At 45.3% G+C, this 20,477-nt stretch overlaps 1 long non-coding RNA gene across 1 annotated transcript in view; it reads right to left on the bottom strand.

The window, feature by feature from the left end:
* LOC116912293 overlaps positions 1-19,225 on the bottom strand; it is a 72,436-nt gene extending 53,211 nt beyond the window's left edge. The window contains exon 1 of the long non-coding RNA XR_004389440.1: positions 18,797-19,225. This is a non-coding gene — a long non-coding RNA (uncharacterized LOC116912293). The remainder of the gene's footprint in view (positions 1-18,796) is intronic.
* Between the last annotated feature and the right edge of the window lie 1,252 nt (positions 19,226-20,477).

The raw sequence follows: 20,477 nt of genomic DNA, 5'->3' as shown, positions 1-20,477 counted from the left end.
GAGATTTTAACTTGTATTCAGTTACGGTAACTTGGAAGAAGGCTTGTTTTCTGTTATTTTATTTCCTGTATGACACATAAATTAGTATTAAAGATATTAAGCTGGTAAAAAAAATAATATAATAATGGATCCTTACTCCTTAAAAGATATTTCCCAACACTGAGGGTGTAGTTCAGTGGCATGGGTGAACACCTAGGTTCATTTCTCAGCACTACACACACACACACACACACACACACACACACACCACACCACATTCATACCACATTCACCCTCACATATGCACACATATACACACATACATACACACACATAACACACACACACCACACTACCATCACCCTCATACACACACACATACACACACCACACATACACACACACATACCACACCACACTCACCGTCACACATGCACACATACATACACCACACACACATACACACATGCACATACACATACACACACACCACACCACACCCACCCCACACATGCACACACACACACACCACACACACACACACACACACACACACACACACACCACACCACACCCACCCCACACATGCACACACACACCACACACACACACACACACACACACACACACACACACACCACACCCCCCACACACATGCATACATACACACACACACACCCACACACACACACACACATACACACACACACACACTGACCCATACCAGGGAAGGGCACTATTTTGACTTCATCATGAACTGGGAAACTAAGGCATCCATTCCAACCTCTTTGTAAGGTCAGGGTAACTGGCTCTACTCTTTACTGAGCACAGACAGCTGAATACACATTTATCCAATGGGCTAAAATATGTAAGAATATGGGGTCCAAAGCAAGGCTGGATCCACAGGGAACAACTCAGAAGCGCCAATGTCTTGGGAATGGCTGACCATCCTCCATCGTCTTAAACCCTATGATAATCACATAACAGAAGATGTTGAGTTTTTTGGTTATTAATTTCCAGAAGGAAAAATTGAGGCCAACAAGTGACCAGGCACCTTAACGAAAAGGCATAAAGTTGGGGTGGGGGAGCCTACACCGTGAGTGCCCCACTCCGAGCTGCAGAAAACACAGAACACAATTTCCCAAAGGCCAAAGAACTTACTGAGCTGAATGTTGAATGACAGAAAAACTGTAAAAATGTCCGTATATTCTTAAAGAAAATGAAACAAGACTTCCTCGTTGAAAGAGAGGGAAATTTCCATTTCTAATTCCACCTAAAGTTACCTGGTCTGGAAGCTGAGGGTGAGGAGGCTGACCGTGAAGGTGTAAGTGGAGCCCGGCCGTACCGCCACCATTCAGGTTCGGTGTCTACAGGTGACTTGGGATATCAGATGTTGTTTGTTAAGGGTTTGGTTTGGTTTCTAATTGCTTATTTGGCTTTTGTTTCGCTCTTTTACCAAATGTCTGTGAGACCTCCCTGTAAAGACAGAGGGTAAAATGACAGAAAACATCTCCCCTTGTCTCTTGAGATAAAATCAGTTCATGAATCCTATGTTCAGTACATGGGAAACACTGATCGCATGACGCACACAATTCCCTCCTCACAAGCCTGAGACGATTTAGATCTTGCCGCTGACTTAAAAGGGAACAAGGAGGACGTGAAAATGGAAACGCTGGGGGACGGCCCTGACCCATGAGTGAGAGGCGAGTGGAGGTCTAAGGAGATACCCAGCTCACTACTGCCTGTAGGAGTTTTAAGCCACGTTTTGAAAAAAGTCCTCTGTAAAAGGTGGGTTGAACCTTTCAAGCAGGGAGCTAAGCATTGTGTGTAACGGTTTATACCTTCTGAGAAGTAGGCAGGTTTCTCGTCCAAATTTCGCAATAGCCTGAGTCCACAGGACAAATACAGGGTCTGGCTTTTGTGCTTCCATAAGTCATCAAAGCCCAAAGCCGGTCTATTAAAAAGAAGTTCTGGTTTGTAGGTGACTTGTGCTGGTTTGCCAATGCACACGTCAAGGTGGTACCCCGAGATGTCCTCCATCACCACCATGGAGACTTTTCCATGACAACAACTTTGGAAAACAAGAATTTGGTTTAATAGTCTGAGAAAATGAAAAACATGTGAAGGCAAAATAAAATACTTTGGTCTAAGTACAAATGGTATAGTCCATTGAGTAAACATTGGGACCAGATTTAAAAAAACTCAGTAAATACACTGTAGGGGAAGATGAAATATGTCATTTTATGAATAGTCACACATAAAACACAGATTTTGGTTTCTTTTTTTAAAATTATGCTTATTTAGTGTGCACATGTGTATGTGCATATATGTATACAGGTGTGTGCGCATACATGCATGTGTATCTGTATACATGCATGCATGCATGCATGCATGCATGTAGAGACCAGAGGACAACCATCGGAAGTCAGTTCTCTCCTTTCCCCATGTGGGTCCTGGGGAATCGAACTCAGGTTATTAGGCTTGGCAGCAAGCTCCTTTACCCACTGAGCCATCTTGCCAGCCCCAGATCTTGGCCTCTAAATATCAACATTTAATTAAAAAAGAAAAAGCTTAGGTGTTTGGGGAGAATAGTTGACTCAGGGCTGAGTTCAAAGAGGGGTAAGAAGAAACTGGACTATTCCATCATGGCAGAAAGTAGGGAGTGTTCTAAATATTATGGGGACATTAGAAAAGGACCCACGAGGAACCCTCAGTCATCAAACATACACAATCTGAGCAATGTGTTGTATACCAAGTGTGATGACAGAGATTGTTTAAACAAGTGGTAGATGACAGAGGACGGAGGATGCTGAACCCAGTGGCCATTCAGCAAACAGGAAGAGAACAATGCAGGCAAGCACACTGCATGGGCACAGAATTCATGGATGCAAGGGTGACCAAGCTCATCACATGGGAATTAAAGATGGACTCCAATGATTCTAACAGAACTCCCAGATCTTAGACATTAAGAAGCCGAGTTCCTTCAGCCTGTTATAGTTTCTACAGGGAATATGATTTCTCTTCCATCCCCAAAATGATATTCACTAGTTATCGGTCCAGTGACTCTCTTCTTTTACCTAAAACTCATGTGCGCGCACACACACACATACACACACACACATGCACACACACATGCACATACACACACAAACATGCACACACACACATGCACACACACATACACACACACAGGCACACACACACATGCACACTATTTTAGGAAACAAAACCTGCTCATCTCCCCAGTTGCAAAGTGCCTCATCACATGATGCTTTCTTAGTACAAAAAGGGAAATGAAGGACTTCAGACTGGGAGAGACCAGCAAACCGCAATTGCGGAACTGTGCTTACCATGCCTAGACAAGCACTAGCCAAGCGCGCTTCCCCTCGCTGCTGAGAAGAGCAGGGCAGCATGGTCCTCTCAAAAAACAACCGGAACTTGAGTATGAGAAAACCAATACCAAGAGAATTCTCCACAGTAACTGGGGACACCCTCCACAGTAACAGGGAGCACCCTCCACAGTAACAGGGAGCACCCTCCACAGTAACAGGGAGCACCCTCCACAGTAACAGGGAGCACCCTCCACAGTAACAGGGAGCACCCTCCACAGTACCCTCCACAGTAACTGGGGGCACCCTCCACAGTAACAGGGAGCACCCTCCACAGTAACTGGGGGCACCCTCCACAGTAACTGGGAGCACCCTCCACAGTAACTGGGGGCACCCTCCACAGTAACTGGGGGCACCCTCCACAGTAACAGGGAGCACCCTCCACAGTAACTGGGGCACCCTCCACAGTAACAGGTAACTGGGGGCACCCTCCACGGTAACTGGGGGCACCCTCCACGGTAACTGGGGGCACCCTCCACGGTAACTGGGAGCACCCTTCACAGTAACTGGGAGCACGGGGAGCACTCTTTCATCAGTGCCCAGACCTTGAAAAGGAAGACAGTAAGAAACCTTGGAAAGTAGCTCGTTAGTAGCTCACCCAGAACAAAGCCATGGGCAGAACAAGAAGTGAGATTTGGATGACAACATGAATTAACTGCTTTTGATAACATCTACAAATGTTTAGATGGGTAACAATTTAACACATTGTGTCTCATGGGGCTTCAAAACGTTAAAAAGTAAAATGTAAACTTTGAAACATACGGCGGTACTCAAAAGGGGAAACGTCCTCAACATTAAATCTCAGCAGAACTAACTGATATTTGGAGCCGGAGAGATGGCTCAGGGGTGAAGAGTGCTGGTGTTCTTCCAGAGGTCATAGGTTGAATTCCAAGCACCCACATGGCGGCTCACTATCTGTAACTCAGGTTGCACTGGGTCCAACACCCTCACACAGACACGCATGCAGGCCAAATACCAAATGTACATTCAAATAGGTAATTAATTAATTAAAATAACTGATATTTATCCTGTAAAATGCTTTGAGCTACTGCATCTCACTTAGAATTATACCCATTTTGCAAAATATTTAAATGACCCGCTAGCTTTCACGAATGCGGAAGAGTTCTCTGATTAGAGGGCACCTAAGTAGCTGCACCCGCAGTAATTGTCAGTTCCACTGCTGTCTCACCATACACTTCCACGGGGGCTCTCTGAGGACAGGAGGAGAGAAGAGGCCTTAATAACAAGTAGTCAACAGGCCACCCGGGCAGTTTGGGACAATTAAAATGGTATACTAGGTCCATGGTTTCAGAGGTCCCAAAACGAATAAAATTTACAACCATGCAACACATCCTGAAAATGCTCAGCTTACAAAAGTAAGTAAATATAAATGATAAACAAATAATAAACAAGGCTGCAGTAACTAGAAGGACTAGGGGAAACTCACAGGAAACTAACATAATGCCTCAGAGTAATAAAAAGAGGAAGTAATAAAAAGAGAGGGGAAGACAGCAAAAGGCGGAAAGAAACAAGACCCTGAAGGGAAGGGACGGCTGCTTTGAAGGAGGACAGAGTGGTGGCTGTGGTCCCTCTCACAGCTGTCACCTCGTCAGCCCTGGGCCAACTTCATTAGCATTCAGGGCAGCTGACACTCGTAGGGGAACTTGAGGCTATTTCTATAATTCAGTCTCTCGAATACCCACAAGCAGCAGAGGCATCACCAGACAAAGGCCTGGGTCTTTGGGCTGAGAGGACTCTGACCATAGCCTTCCCTGGCCAAGAAATAAATATAGATTTCAGACAAATGGAAAGATTATTTGCAGACTCCAGGAGTCTAGTCCACACTACGCGTCTTTCAGGACCCTGTGCAGAGTTGCTGTTTTCTTCTGAGTGGATTCCACATGACTATGTTGGATACGAAAAGCCAGTCCCACGAGTGATTTCTACATAACGCCAGCCCTGACTCGGGGCTTAGCAGACTAATTAATAACAAGTCACAGAACAGCGAGAACCAATTACTTCCAAAAGATACCATTCTCCGTTACTTACTTTATAGTCATAATTCCCGAAAAGCCACCAAAGAAACTGACAAAACGAAACTTATTTTCTCAGCATTTGCTTTAAATGGAAGAATTTATTACACTGTCTACTGATTGGCCGAAAGAAAGTGTTATGCTCTAAAACTAGTCATTATAAGATGCTTTCAACCCAAACACTTTCTAGGAAAACTTTATTTTATGTAGTAAGTTGCAAGATATTCAGTCACATTTTTTGAAGAGAGCAAAGCAAGAGGGTAAGATAATTGGCCACCCTAGAATACAAGGTTTTATATTAATTTTTACAAGGACCATTCACAGGAGTCAATCTCACGTGCATAATACGGAAGGGCTGAACTCAACAAAACTATTAATAAAAGGCAAATTGGAATTCACAGAAAGCAGGTTTTTCAGAGTGAATACATAGAAATAGAAAGATCTGAAAGTGTTTAAATTGAACTGCATGGTTTCTGGGCACAGTTTATTAATATATCATACAATTTCCAAAGCCTTTAAAATGTCACGCAAGCTCTGTTGTTTTAGGGGGGAAAGACAACTTTTTCAAATAAGCTGTCAGAACCTAATTGGTGGCCATTTACTGCAAACGAAAAATTGTTCTTTTTGTAGATCTACAGATGTACATGGAGTTGGGGAGGTAGCCCAGCGTGTAAAAGGATAGAGACCTAGTTTGGATTCCCAGAAGCCCCTGCTCCCACATAGTAAAGATGCCAGGCATAGACAGAGTACCTGTAAACACAAAGGACAGGAAGACTGGCTACTTGGGTGAACGGAGACCCTGTGTTAAGCAAGTAAAAGGTGCAGACCAACACCCAGGGTCGCTCTTTGACCTCATGCACACCATGCATAGTTCCAGTGGGAGCAAGGACCACCCATGCATTAGCAACTTCCCCAAAGCTGCCGGGCGATCGCTGCAGATGTGTTCCAACCGCTCTTAACAGCAAAACCACTGGAGTCCCTCCTTAGTCCTTCAGTAAAATGAGCTGCAGAACTGCAGCTCGAGCCGGTGCAGCTCGAGCAGGTGGGGCATGTGCAGCTACAGTCTAAAGAGAATCCTCAGGAAATGCAGCAGAGTAAAGAAGCTACCGGCTCCAGGAGAACCCTGGCACTGTCCTTTCAACGCAAAGCTGAAATGCAGGGAAATATTTCACCTGATGGCTTTGGGGCCAGTTTATCAGAGGACGCCTTTGCCCATCCCCAAGTCTGCTTACACCATTTGAGAGTGAACACTGGTATCAGGGATCAGTCTGATTCCTCAGGCAGTCACCAGCTCAGTACTCAACAGCCTTGACAAACGGAGTCTCCAACTGCAGTTGGGCAGACCCCAGACCAACACCAAGTATCACCCAGTGATTCCGTCACACTCCGCCTTAATTGGATATGTGTACTTATCCTCTCCTCTCCACAGCTCCCCTCCACGCCCACCCCCTCCAGGCTGATGGTAATATGACCTTTATTTTAGCATTTAGCATTAATAACACATCGCATACACCACGATCCTGTACCCTAATTGCTTGGCATTTCCACAAAATAGTCCAATTAATTTTATTTTACCTAACGGCCGTTTCTAAGAGAGTAAGAAAAATCTTCGTTACAACAAACGAACGGAGGACGGCGGTGAGAAATAGGCTCTTGTTATCGCTATGCATCTGGCTTGGAGATTATTCATCTAATACATAAATATTAGCCCACAGGAGCACCTAGCATCCTATTCTTGCTTGAAATCCCCAAGTCAGAGCCCCAGCTGAGACACCATTGAGCCATGAGCAAACACCCGGGGAAGTCCAAACATTTAGTCTTCTCTGCTGTTTTGAAAAACCGAAGTCTCACCCCGTGCTTCAGCCACCCATCCTCCACTTCTAGCTCTGCCTACCCAGGTTTACGGCACAGCATGCCGGAGCGCCCAGAGGCACAGATGTCTCACCTTCCCGAGATGAAGCCTGTCGCCTGCAGCCGAGCCATGCACTGCCCTCCTGACAGGTCGTGTCTGTCTTGCCCTGTTTGAGAAAGGAATCCCTCGGAGTCCTCAAGCCCCAGGCTCATGTCAGGGAAGCTAAGGATACTGCCTGGAATGTTCCTCAAATCAAACAGTGGAGGATGAGACCACAGATAGCGAATAAAAGCCACGCAGAGCCTCTGTGTGACTAGGATTCACACAGCCGTCCCCAGGAGCTGAATTCTCCTCCATTCTTTCTCCTGACTCCAGAGATACTTGACTGGCCAGGAAGCGGGACTTATACACGACATTATTTTTCTTCTTGCTTTTTGTGAGGAAGTTCTGGTTGACCTTCCAGAATATGAAGGGTATGAAATATAAGGGCAATGTACAATCGTTGTGCAGTTAAGATTGAACTTTATAAAGATATATAGTGTTAAGAACAATCTAGGTGAGGCAATTTGACAAAGCTGATACTGTTACAAAAAATATTGAAGAAATTATAACCTAATCTAGAAAATACTGAGCCGTATCTCGATATTAATATAGCAGATTCTTAGTTTCTGTACAGTGATTCTCAGCATGGCAAAAAGGTTGTCAAGGATATTATTAGCAGAGTGCAATAGAAAATTTGTATACTTTCTATTAAAAATGTAAAATAAGTATATTAAATTTTACTGATCTTTTTAAAAATTAGACAGATACTCCTTATCCCACAAAAGCTGTTAGGTCCACTAAGACACTTTTAAAAGCCATCCCTTTAGATACATAATACAAAGCTATTAGTTGTCAAATAACTAAAAACACCCAAGCTTAGTTCCCAGCATCCATGTCAGGCAGATCACAACTGCCTGTAACTCTACTTCCAAAGGATACAACACCCTTTCCTAGTCTCCCACACCCACGTGTACACATGGGAGAGAGGGAGAGAGAGAGAGAGAGAGAGAGAGAGAGAGAGAGAGAGAGAGAGAAGAGAAACACAGCTCAGTAGTAGAGTGTTTGCCCTGCATGTGTAAGGCCCTGGGTTCAATTCTCACTACTCAAAAAAAAAAAGCATAATTTTCAAACAATTGCAAAGCTAGATAGATATGATTCCCATTTGGGGAGGGAGGGGATTGGGTGACAGAGGTTTAGGTAAGAGCCACGTGTCGCCTGTCCTGATGAATGTCTAGAGTGGATCATACAAGGACTCTGGGAAATAGGAAGTCACAGGATTCTTTCTTTGTGCCATCCAGTGTCACAGCAGCCATTTTTCAGTATTGGCACCTGGATGTATCACCAGTTCACTTGGTTTACCGCTCTCAGAGAATCCCAGGAGAGAAAGGCTTTGAGGAATAGGCCAAACACCCACGCCAGACCTACTCTGTTTCCTACGTCTGTGCTAGGACAGATCATGTCGTCCCAGATCTACCTCCCTTACAAGGGAATCTGAAGTGAGGTGATCTCTGAGAAAACTTTTATTCTGAAGTTCATCAGCTCACAGGGAAGTGTGACATGTGACTTTTAATTTACAGTGGAGCTCTCCTGCAGATTAACACAGATGAGCAGAATTACCCAGCAGACTTTCCATGTTTAGTTCTGGGATTCCTGCACCCTCATCTGATCTACAATCTCATCAATGTGTAGGCAAGGACTCTTTCCATGCCTGTGCCCCTTTCTCTTCTCCTGGGGAGGGAGCTGGTTTCAGGTACCCCACTGTGCTCTCCCACTCCTTCACTGGGCAGCAGTCCAACACATTAGTACTCACAATGTCCGGGAGCTGGATAAAAGTAGTCCTCCAAAAATACGCTAATTAGCAAGCAAAAGGAAGGCACAAGAGAGAAAAAAAAGAGTATAAGTAAACAAACTTGATATGTAGGTGATCCAAGCTCTTGACAAGCTACAACCAGCTCTTGAGGAGACACTGGTTGCTAACCCTTCTGTTGAATGAATGCTGTTCTTGGCTCACCGGGCCCAGACTGCACAAGGCCACAGTGCAGAAGGCTAGAGAGAGGAGGGAGGAAGGGACGTTCTCCTGTTCCTTAGAGCTCGGTAGAAAGCTGTCAAGCCAGTGGTATTTCTAACCACCATGAGGAAAATTCAAAGCATGTTACGTTTTAATCACAGCATCAGTCTGTGCACACGGAACGCCTGCTTGCACTGGATCAAAACCTCTGCAAACAGGTGTGTCGAAGAAATACCGCTTTCATGAGGAAACACGTAACTTCTCAAAGGGACTACTCCTAGCATGTCTTCAAGTGAGTTATATTTACTCACTGAACAAAGAAAGCCAAGATTATCCCTGCTTGCCTTACTGCCTAGTCAGAATCTAGTGTGGAGATCTGAGGTCTCCCCACGCATCGTAGACGCCAGTCGCCATCCAAGAATAGATGTTGGTTCCCTTTGTGCTGCAGAAATGGTACAGAGTAAATAACATTGCCTCCAGTTCCCCAAATGATCTGATTTTATTTGAAGCTAAAACTCTTCTGACTTGCTTGGTTTCTCGATGGGAATGGTTTTCTTCACTCCTGAGCATAAGGGGCCAGTACCTCAACACAAGCCTATTGACAAGCAACCCTTGAATCTCCTTTGCCTTCATCCATGGGAGTGCCAGCCCCCATCCCTCCACACCCACAGCTGATGGAAACAAAACCATCTGATTATGATGCCCATCCAAGAAATGTCTGCTACCGTCATTGTGTCACGTACAACCATGTAGGAACCCTCTCCCCAGTGAAATCATCAAATGTCCTCATTTTTGAGTCCTGCCAAGTGTGCACAGTCACATTCCCACCAAGGCTGCTCTGAAGGGACACGTAACCATTTCTCAGGCAAAAGCCACCCAAAGGAGTCTGGTCTGACTCCCTTACTGATGAGACCAAAGCTCACAGAAGCGAGAAGCTCTGGCTGAATTCGCAAAAGCTGGTGAATGCCCCAAGTCAGAATCACATCCACATCTACAACCCCTAACCCTTCTCCCAGGCCCTTCTAGCTTTTCCATAGCCAGGAAATGTGAAACAGAATATCTCAGGAATCATGTCTGAGGCAACTGTTTAAATATGAAATGTAGCCTTTGGTAAGCTCCACAAATGTGTCCCTCCAGAAAAGTCTGTCTTTAAATACGTATCGCATACCATTAAGTTCTAGTTTTTAATAAAATTAGTAATTGTCCCCTGTAAAGCTGCTTTAAAGGGGATCTCTTCTTCTTCTCTTCCTCCTTCTCCTCCTCCTCCCTCACTCCTTCCCTCTCTCTCCCTCACTCCTTCTCTCTCTCTCTCTCTCTCTCTCTCTCTCTCTCTCTCTCTCTCTCTCTCGTTTCAACATGGTCTCATATACCTCATATTGCCCTAGGACTGTCTATGTAACTGAGGCTGATGTTGGACTTCTGATCCCCTCACTTCTAAGCCCCACATGCTGAGATTGTAGGCCTTCACTACCACACTGCAATCTGTGCGATGCTCTGTGTACAGTAAGCAAGCATGCTACCAATCCAAGTACATCCCTGGCTCCATTAATTGTCTTAATGGAAAGAAGTGGGGGGGGTAGTCTTTACTTCTCAAAGTAAAAGAACGCACACACGACAAAAGGAGGAAACGCAATATTTCATGTTCTCTCTGAATTAACTGCACATAACCAACGCACACAGTCAATACACCCACTATCTTTTTTATTGACAGGAAAAGTCCCCATGATACATAAATTTACACAATATCCACATTATCAAAACACTTTCTATATATCATAATCTTTACCATGTTAGAAAGATTGCCAACTTCCCTATCTACATGAACTTTTCAGAAGAAATATTCCTGGTTGGGGAGTGGTTCAATGGGCGAGTTGCTCGCCGTGGAAGCATGAGAACCGGATTGTGAATCTCTAGCACCCATGGAAAAGCCCAGAGGTGGGTAGAACCCCAGAGCTCTTGACAAGAGAACCCCAGGGTTTGCCAGCCAGCAAGTCTATCTGAATTGGCCAACTCAAGGTTCAAGGAGAGAACTTGTCTCCCCGAAAAATTAAAATGTGGACAGTGAGAGAGAAATGTGGCCAGTGTTAAACTCCAGCACTGAGGGCACACATAACTGTCACCAAGAAAGGGTGCTTTTAGACACATTTTTTTCACTGTTATCAAACAAACCCAAAGTGCATTTTTTTTCATTTCTGCACAATGTCAAAAGTACATGCAACTGAAATAAAACATGTGAAATATAGTTTGCTTTTAAAAACACATAATGAGTCCTGACCTTTTCTACAAGCTCTGTTCTATCTCATTCTGTCCCCTCTTAATAAAAAAGACTTATTGGTCAGCAATGGCTACTTAGGGGGACTGGGGAGAGCTCAGCAACTCATCACACCTGCTGCTCTAGCAGAGGACGCAGGTTCATTCCCCAGTGCCACACAGCAGCTCACAGTGGTTTTTAACTCCAGTACCAGGGGACCTGATGCTCTCTTTCAGACTCTGCAGGTACTATGCACATGTGGTACACTCTTACTTCTCTGCACAGAATGTCTTTGAATTGGATGTAGTATAATCAATTATAGAACTGTTACTTCTGATTACTTCTGTGGTGGTTTGAATACGCTTGGCCCGAGGAATGGCACAAGTCGATGTGACCTTGTTGGAAGAAGTGTGTCACTGTGGTGTGGGCTTTAAGACTCTCCTCCTAGCTGCCTGGAAGCCAGCTTCTCCTGTCTGCCTTTGAATAGAACTCTCAGCATCTCCAGCCCCATTCCTGCCCTGGATGCTGCCATGCCTTGTATTAATGGACTGAACCTCTAGACCTGTAAGCCATCCCTGATTAAACGCTATCCTTTGTAAGAGTTGCCTTGGTCATGGTGTCTGTTCACAGCAGTAAAACCCTAATGAAGACAACTTCTAGGAACAGAAATAACATCTGTAAAACATATGGCATGTTTGATGTTCAGCAAGTACGTAATTCATTAGAGCAACGACCATTAACAGATTGGTAGACAGAATAAGAAGTCATGATAGTTCATGAGTTAATTTCCTCTGTGGCGAGCCTGGATACCCTGTTTTCTGAAGCTTCAGCCTGGGGTTCAGGAAGCAACTATAACCACAGCTCCAGAAGGCCATGTTCAGCAGTAAACGTTGCTTTGCAGAAAAGAATTTTTTCTCTTCAGCTACTTTGAGACACCCAAGGGAATTCTTCCATACATTCACGATGCACACATCGGTAAGAACACACATGTTTGGTCATAACTATCTACTTTCAAAGTTCCCAAGTCTCAGTTCTCCTCCTAAGATCTTAGGAAGACGTAACATTCGGTGACAAGGAAGATCCTCTGTGAGGAAGTAGAGAAACCGACCTAAAATATTTCCGGGAGCTATATTTAGTGACCTGAAAAAGTATCGAAGCCAAAATACTTAAAGTTACACAATAGAATTTTACAAATATTTAGCTAAAATGTCAAAAGAGTGAGACAGTACAAAATAAACCCAACCAACTCCCACAGTGGGAAGTTAACTTGGTAAAGGTGTCCGAATTACAGGTGCGTTAAATAAATGCTAAAACCTTCCAGACCAAGTCTTCAGAAAACCTGCACTGAGGCACAGCTGAACCTCAGACTCAGTTCTCATCTTCCAGAGTCACAAGATAAAAGGAGACCTACGCTGATTTCTTTGTCTTCCTTCTATTAATCAAAACAAGCTATTCAAGAGAAACCGCTCTAAAGTCTTGGGACTAAATGCCAGGCCGAATTTAACATGAAAATTCTTGCAAAGAAGATTAAACTATGTAATGCGAGGTCCAAAAGTATTTACCGATGCAGTCCTTGTCTTTATGCTGACTCAGTATGAAAAAGAGACAATACCATATTAAAGAACCATTTAGTAAAAGCCCTGTTATCAGAGAGGTGCCAGGGAGAAGAGAGTAGTCAAGTTTCTACTTACTTTGTTTCTACTTCACATTTGTTTCATACAAATGGCAAACTTGAAACTTTTAAACAAATAAGCAGCTGGTCTATGATCGCTTAAACACTTGCGCATGTTTTTCCAATATTCCCAAAGATGCTGAAGAAGTGATGCATTTGAGGTCTCTGATTAGCATTTTTGCACAGTTGGGAGAAACAGTGTCCACATACTACTAGCAGAGTGGCCAGAGACAAAGGTAATGTTGCTTTAAAAATAAAATGAGCCCCTTGTATTCTGGATCGAATGGAGTGTAATTTCTCCTCTGTGCACCAGGCAGCAGGAATAGCTGGAGATGGGGGCAGGGGTTTTCAGGAAGAAACTCTGGGTTGGCTTTGGTGCTCAAATAAGAGGAAAAGGAAATCAATGGAGTGAAGAGCTAGAAACATGAAAGGTAGTGCCCTCCGTGTTCCCTCTTCTGTGCCCACTCTGTTTCCTCCTTTAATTAGATCTGACTTCCCTCCAGCATTAGCACTCAAGATAATTATTAAATAGCCAAAATTGGTATTTTAATTTTGTTTGATTAATTAAGACGATTGCCCATCCCGCGGGGGTAGCGTATCCAAGTTTAACTTCATCATTAGTCATCACAGTTAAATCCAGACCTCCCTCTGGGATTTGATAGAACGAAGACTTTACAGGACGCTACAGAAATAGTTGTGCAAAAATGTATCCATCGAAGCTGTTTCTATTGTCTTTAAACATAGGGATAATTGTGATTTCTTTAAGCAATGATTTTTTTTAAAAAAAAAACCATAGCTTTTGGGTTATTTTTGCTTTAGAACTGCAAGGGCACACTATTTTGTATATCTCAGTGATTAAATGGGCATGTGTGGGCTGGTCTAGGGAGTGAATTGTCTTTGGTAGTACTGTTGCATAAGGAAAACAAATGCTGGGTCCAAATACATATTCTTTGACAGACTGTCAGTTCGCAGCTCTCAGCATGAAGTGGAGCCTATCGATATGTTGTTCCCAGACCGCTTTCCTTGCTCAGTCACTAAGGAAGTGTTGCATAGAACATTCAAGATGCTGGATCGGTCACTTGAATCCCAGTGGTTTCTCCTACCACTTGCCCACCGAGGGACTCATAATAGCTAGCTATAGAGAGAGTCTGAATACAATATATCTGTGCAACGAGCAGTCTGGCACCCTATAGTGAACAACAAACACAAGAGAGGCCTCATGCTAGGATACTTTGTCCTTGGCTGTAGCTTCCAGGCTTCTTAAGCACAGTGTGAGAGTCCTTGATGATGAAATGACATAGGAAAGTGTTTCCCAGAAGAGTCCCCATCATCAGTTGACACATGACCGTCATAGTTAAAATATGATCAGTAATATATGGGAGTAGACAAGGTGGCGCTGTTAATTCTTCCTACATGGAATTGTTCCACCACCACCATCACCATCACCATCACCATCACCATCACCATCACCATCACCATCACCATCACCATCACCATCACCATCACCAAGGAAATTGTCTTTGAAATTGGCAGCCAAGGATCTAAAGGAAATTTCTAGCCACCAGGATCAGTCCAGAAGAATAAACCCATGAATAAAACATCAGAAATGGGAACAGGAAGGATCCACTCTGTAGGTTGATGTCATGATGCAGGTGAAGGCAGACATAAGATAAAATGAGTCCTGTCATTGGACAAGAAGGAAGGGTAGGAATGAACACGTTTCAGAGAAGGAGAGGGAGAAAGAGAAAGGGGCAGAGGCAACATGGAGGCAGATGTAAACGATTCATCACCATGCATCTCTATATAGATTCAGGTGGTTATGAATATTTCTTAAGGGTTGAATTTCTATAGGTCAATTTATCTTATCTGGGCAGGCGGTTTATATCTTTATCAATTGGTTGTGAGTTTATTGTGTGGATGTACTGTGGCTTGAGAATTTAACGTATAATTCTGATTGATAATTTACAGTTTATTGAGTCTTGATTTTACCAGGTAGCTGGTACCAGAGAGTTTGAGGCTAGCAGAGAGCCGCCGGGAGAGAAACTAACCAGAGATAAATTATGGTTACTTCTATATGGCCCCACAGGTACCAAAACTAACTCTAGGGAGCAGTGTGGCAAGGTATCATGCTGGAATGGACCTCCTGGTACTTGGGGCCAGTGCGGAGCCACACTGGAACCAGCCACCGCTGAGATACCCCACAGTGCCATGTGACCACCACTCCTGTGGAAAAGGCAACTGCAAGGAAAGAGCTTTCAGACACTGTGCTAAAAAGTTAGCCAGCCTGGAAGCACAGGCCTATAATCCAGTTACATCAGAGTCAGGAAGATCACAGGTTCAAGACCATCCTGGGTAAGGTAGCAAGATCTTATCAAAACAAAACAAATGAAAGAAAAGAAAAATACACACACACACACTTAGTGTATGTTGAAGGGCTTAGTTAGGTTCAATCCCAGTACCGCACACAGAGAGATGAAGAGTTTAATGTTAATACTGTCTCTCATTAGGCTCCAACGAAGGCTGTGGGACGAGGGATTTGCACATCAATTTTGTGTTTCATAAGGATTCACTGGAGGCGGTGGAAGCACGTGCCTTTTTAATCCCCCAGCATGGGGGGTAGGCACATGGATCTCTGTGAGGTCTGAGGCCAGCCTGGTCTACAAAGTGAATTTAGGGGTAGCCAGGGCTACACAGAGAAACCCTGCCTTGAACCTCCCCATCCCACCCCCCCAGTAAAACAGATTCATCGTGATGTCGCTTTATTAGAGCTAGGTGCTAAGTCAAAGAGCACGTGAGCACAGAACCTCTGAGAAATGTGTATTCTTTGAGTCTTCCTCGCCCTGAAACTGTTCCTTCCAGAGGCGCTCAACCCAATAGAGCCTTGTTTAGTCACAGAGCACAGATGAGCCCCTGTCGAGTCAACATGAGGCTCAACACTGCCTTCATGCTACACTGTCCATTTACAGCTGCATTCTAACTGCTATGGCTTTAAGAGTAAACATGCATCATTTTAAAGAAAATATCTCTCCCCCCCTCTCCCCCCTCCCCTCTACTTCTCTTCTCCCCTCCCTCTCCCCCTCCCCCTCCCTCTCCCCCTCCCCCTCTCCCTCCCCCTCTCCCCTCTCCCTCTCCTCCTCCCCCTCCTCCTCTCCCTCTCTCTCCCCCCCTCCCCCCTCCTTCTCCCCCTCCTCTCCCTCTCTCCTTCCCCTCCCCTCCCCCTCTTCCCAGTGTAATGTAATTAGGGCAGAATAAGGGCTCCAGAGTCTGCTTATCCTCACTCTCCCCTGCATCCACCTATGACAAGTTGTATAGCAGAATCTTCCTCCCAGGATCCAGGCTAAGACAACACTCACCCGCCCAGGTTAGTTTTACAAAACATTCACCTTTAATAAAAAAAAAAAAAAAAAAAACAATCAAAATGGGCCAGAAAGAAGCAATCTGACGAACGCACGCTGAATTAAAGGTAAACTACTACTCTTTCACCTTTGACCAGAAAATACCAGAGGAAACTGACTCCAGGTAACAGAGTCCTGCTCATAGAACCGGAAACATGTGCACAGTCAAGATGTCACAGCAGCCCTGCCTGAGTGCATCTCGAGAAGCCAGCCAGGATGCTAGAAGCCAGAAAGAAAACACTCCTCAGTGGGCCAGTAGGTCACGGCGTGGCTCTTATGGGCAATGTCGGTAAACGCACTTAGACTCTGTCTGGCCCAGACAGCAAAGTAATCGGACTCAAGAGTACACAGCTGTTCATTCCCACTCACTGCCTGCCCCGCCCCCGCCCCCGCCCTCCACCCAGGAGAGTCCAAGATTACATGGGAAATGAATCCACCATCCAGGACAGCTCTCAGAGTTTTGGCCACTATTATCTGAAGCAAACGCTGGACAAATTTCACTGGCGATGCAAGCCAAAACTATTTTACACTATATTCTTGTCTGGAAAGATACGCCGCTATTCCTTTCTACCGTGGTTTTTCGGTTTGTTCTGAGAAGCTTCATTTTATCCCACATACTGTAGATTAGGAAGACCATTAGATAGTAACCGTTCCTGTGTCAAATCCCAAGCCCTCTGATGCTGAAATAAAAATAGTGGTAGCAACGTAGTGGACAGTCAAGGAGTGTGAGTTTCTCCTGCAGAGAGAATTACAACCCCCACCCCCCATCCCTGCATCCTGCTAACTATACACTACTTCCAAGTACCTTACCTCAAAACCTCAGTCTGCCCCCTTCCTTTGGAAAGATCTGCTACCAAGAACATGGGTCCTTCCCTGTATATGAGCCGTTATCTGTTTTACAGTTAGGTTTTCATGACTCTGCCTTCCACCCTGTCCAAGGCAAAAATCTCTGACACCTCCATAATGGCTTTAGAGAGAAATCCTGATGTGTTTTCTGGAGGTGGGGCACTCAGCAAAGAGTCTCTTGGAAAGTGAAATACCCCCAGAGAGGATGGAGTAAGTACGGGGGGGGGATATTTAGAGAGAGATTGAAAACCCTCGAGCCTGGGGTACATTTACTTCCCAGCTTTGTCTAAAGATTCTGTGTGTGTCGTGATGCCCAGTTCGACACCAACATCACTTCCTGACCTTAAGGACTAGTTTCAAGCTCTAATTAGAGTCAGGGAAAGGAGGGTATTGAATCTGCCTGCCCATCTTTCTCAGCGATCAGGTATAGCTTTTAAACGTCACTGCAAATGTCCCCAGATTTTAATCGGTTTGTCATACTTAGTAGACCCAACAAGACAAAACTTTCTACTTCTGAGTAAGCAAAGCTTTTACACCTCTTCTATTTCAAGCCCCTGGCCTGACTTACTCATTTCCTTTTTAAAGAATGGGAGGGAATAGTAGATGTCTTAAAGTTAAACAGGGATAATAGGAAGTATGGTGAGTAAAGGGACAAAAACAGAAACACATGAGAAAGAGAGATTTATTCAAATGAATTGGAATAGATTACAATGGAGCCAGGAGCTGTGTTACTAGACCATGTTAGAAAACCTAGCATTTCTAAGGCATTCTGCGTAACAACCTCTCTTTAAGGACGCACACAAGAAATGGTACGAAAGTTATCTTAAATGAGAATATACTGCCTGCTTCTCTTTAAAAGTAAGTGGATACCTCCTCAAAATACTACTCCTTCAAGAACTCTAAACCCATCTGTGTGTCTTTAAAATCACGGAAGATTCTCTATTGCTTTCCGGTACAACAGTAACACAATATATATTGAAATCTACCTCCACATGCCAGTTGTCTAGGTAACTCTGAGACTAGCTAAAACATCACCAGGGGAAAGGGAAAAAGGTAGAGGGCGAGAGAAGGGACTGTACTAATTTGCATTTGTTTAGTAAGTCAGAAACACACACACACACACACACACACACACACACACACACACACACACACACACACACACACACACACACACACAACACACTGAACCAGCGTGGGTCCGGCGTTGCTCCTGGCTCGCAACAGCCCCCCTCCCAGTCCCTGTAGCCTGAAGCTACAACCCTCCCACCCTCCGGTTCCTCCCTCCAACCCCCACCCCCTGCGCCCCGCAGCAGTCCAGTCACCTACCCTGCCAGGGATGCGGGACCTACAAGGGATGGCTGGCGGCTGCGCCGATGTCCAGGCTCCTAGGACTGGCCTAAAGATGAGTTCGGGCGGGCAGGGTGCCCTTTACTTCCAGGGTGAGCGCGGAAGCCCATTCGCCGGGCCTGCGTGCTGCTCTCAGAGGAAGCCCGGGACCGCCGCAGAGCCACAGCTGCGTGGAAAGTTGGGGGGACTCCCCAGCCGCCGCTGTCTCGCTCTAGTCCCCTCCGCAGCCTCTTGCTGTAGTCCCCCTCCGCAGCCTTGGTGGCCCCGCAGCCCCGTGATTCCCTCCCGAGTCCCACCGGCTTTCCCTCACCCGGGCTGAGTTGCCACATGCACTTGAGAAATCCTAGCAGTTGCGCAAAGAGTCAAGAAGTTAGAAAGAGTGATTGTGTGTGAATGTGTAAATACAAGAGGCTGGAACAACTGAGTGGGGCCAGCCCGCAGACGCAGCCGGGTTTCGGGTTTCAGTTGGCAGCTGGCGGCTTCAGAGGACCCAAGCAGCATTGGTGGGGTGGCCGGAGCCCCGCCCTGCAGGCCAGCCTCACCTCCATAGTCATGCGGGGCGGGCGCCCCATCAGACACCACTGCCAGGGCCCTCTGCAGTTGGCTGCATTCATTCCAGCCCAAATGCAGCACGAGGGCATGCTGGTTCCAAATCTGTGGCTGTGGGTGAGAGAACTGTGAGGAGTGAACCCAAAGCCCCACCCCCACCCCCACCCCCACCCCCACCCCGGAATCTTGGGTTCCTTCACCAAGCTCCACACACTGGTTAATAAGCTCTGCCTGCGGATGTCTCTGCCAAATCTTATTTCTCCAGCCTGAGCTTTATTTCTAAATACAATATTTAGATGAACGTCCTCTAGTCGGGCATTTAGAGAGATGTAAAGTATAATAATGGGCTCCGACATGCTTTTAGAGTTCTCAGAATCATACCCCAAGAAAGAAACCACAGAAGCAAATATATTCCTGATATAGACTCCCCCCACCCCCACCACTGAGCCCTTAGTGTTCTGTGTGTTGGGCTCTCTCCGATTTCCTAAAGCCTAGTGTTTTAGATTGTTTTAGATTTTGTCATTCGGGATGTCCAAGCACATTCTCGGATAGACCAACATACAAGTCTGGATGGGTATTGATAGGTATTTTGGTTTTGTTTCCTTCAGGTCTCCATGGGGGGTTGGGGGGCTGAGTCTGCTCCATTCCAGGCTGAGGTTCCAACAGAAAAATTGATTTTTCTGGCAGGAGACACCTCACCCCTTTAACGAATGAAATTAATTTCTGGGGGGGGGGGGGATAACCTCTTTTGCCTGTTCCTTTAAAATGTGTGTGGAATCCCTGGCCAGAAGCCATGAGGCCAGCTCTGTAATTGGTGGGATAGATGGCCCTCATCAGCTCACAGGGACTTGTGATGGCGGACTGTTACGCGGGCAAGTGACAGCCCCGGGGGCAGTTTTAAATGAGAACTGCAAAACAATGAAATTAACCAAAATGAAATCTGCACGCATTCCATGGCCTAAGAGCCCCCGGAAGACAAGTGTCAGTAGGTATGATTCAGGACTGTGACATTTCAAAAAGGCAGGAGGCTCTCACGTTGGGAGCCTACTTATAACAAATGTTACTACAGCAATTCAAACCCAAGGTGATACAAATTAAACTCAGGGAGGCT

Source organism: Rattus rattus, chromosome 11 (genome assembly GCF_011064425.1).
Source record: "Rattus rattus isolate New Zealand chromosome 11, Rrattus_CSIRO_v1, whole genome shotgun sequence".
NCBI lineage: Eukaryota > Metazoa > Chordata > Mammalia > Rodentia > Muridae > Rattus > Rattus rattus.
This window is presented reverse-complemented; position numbering and strand designations above follow the sequence as displayed.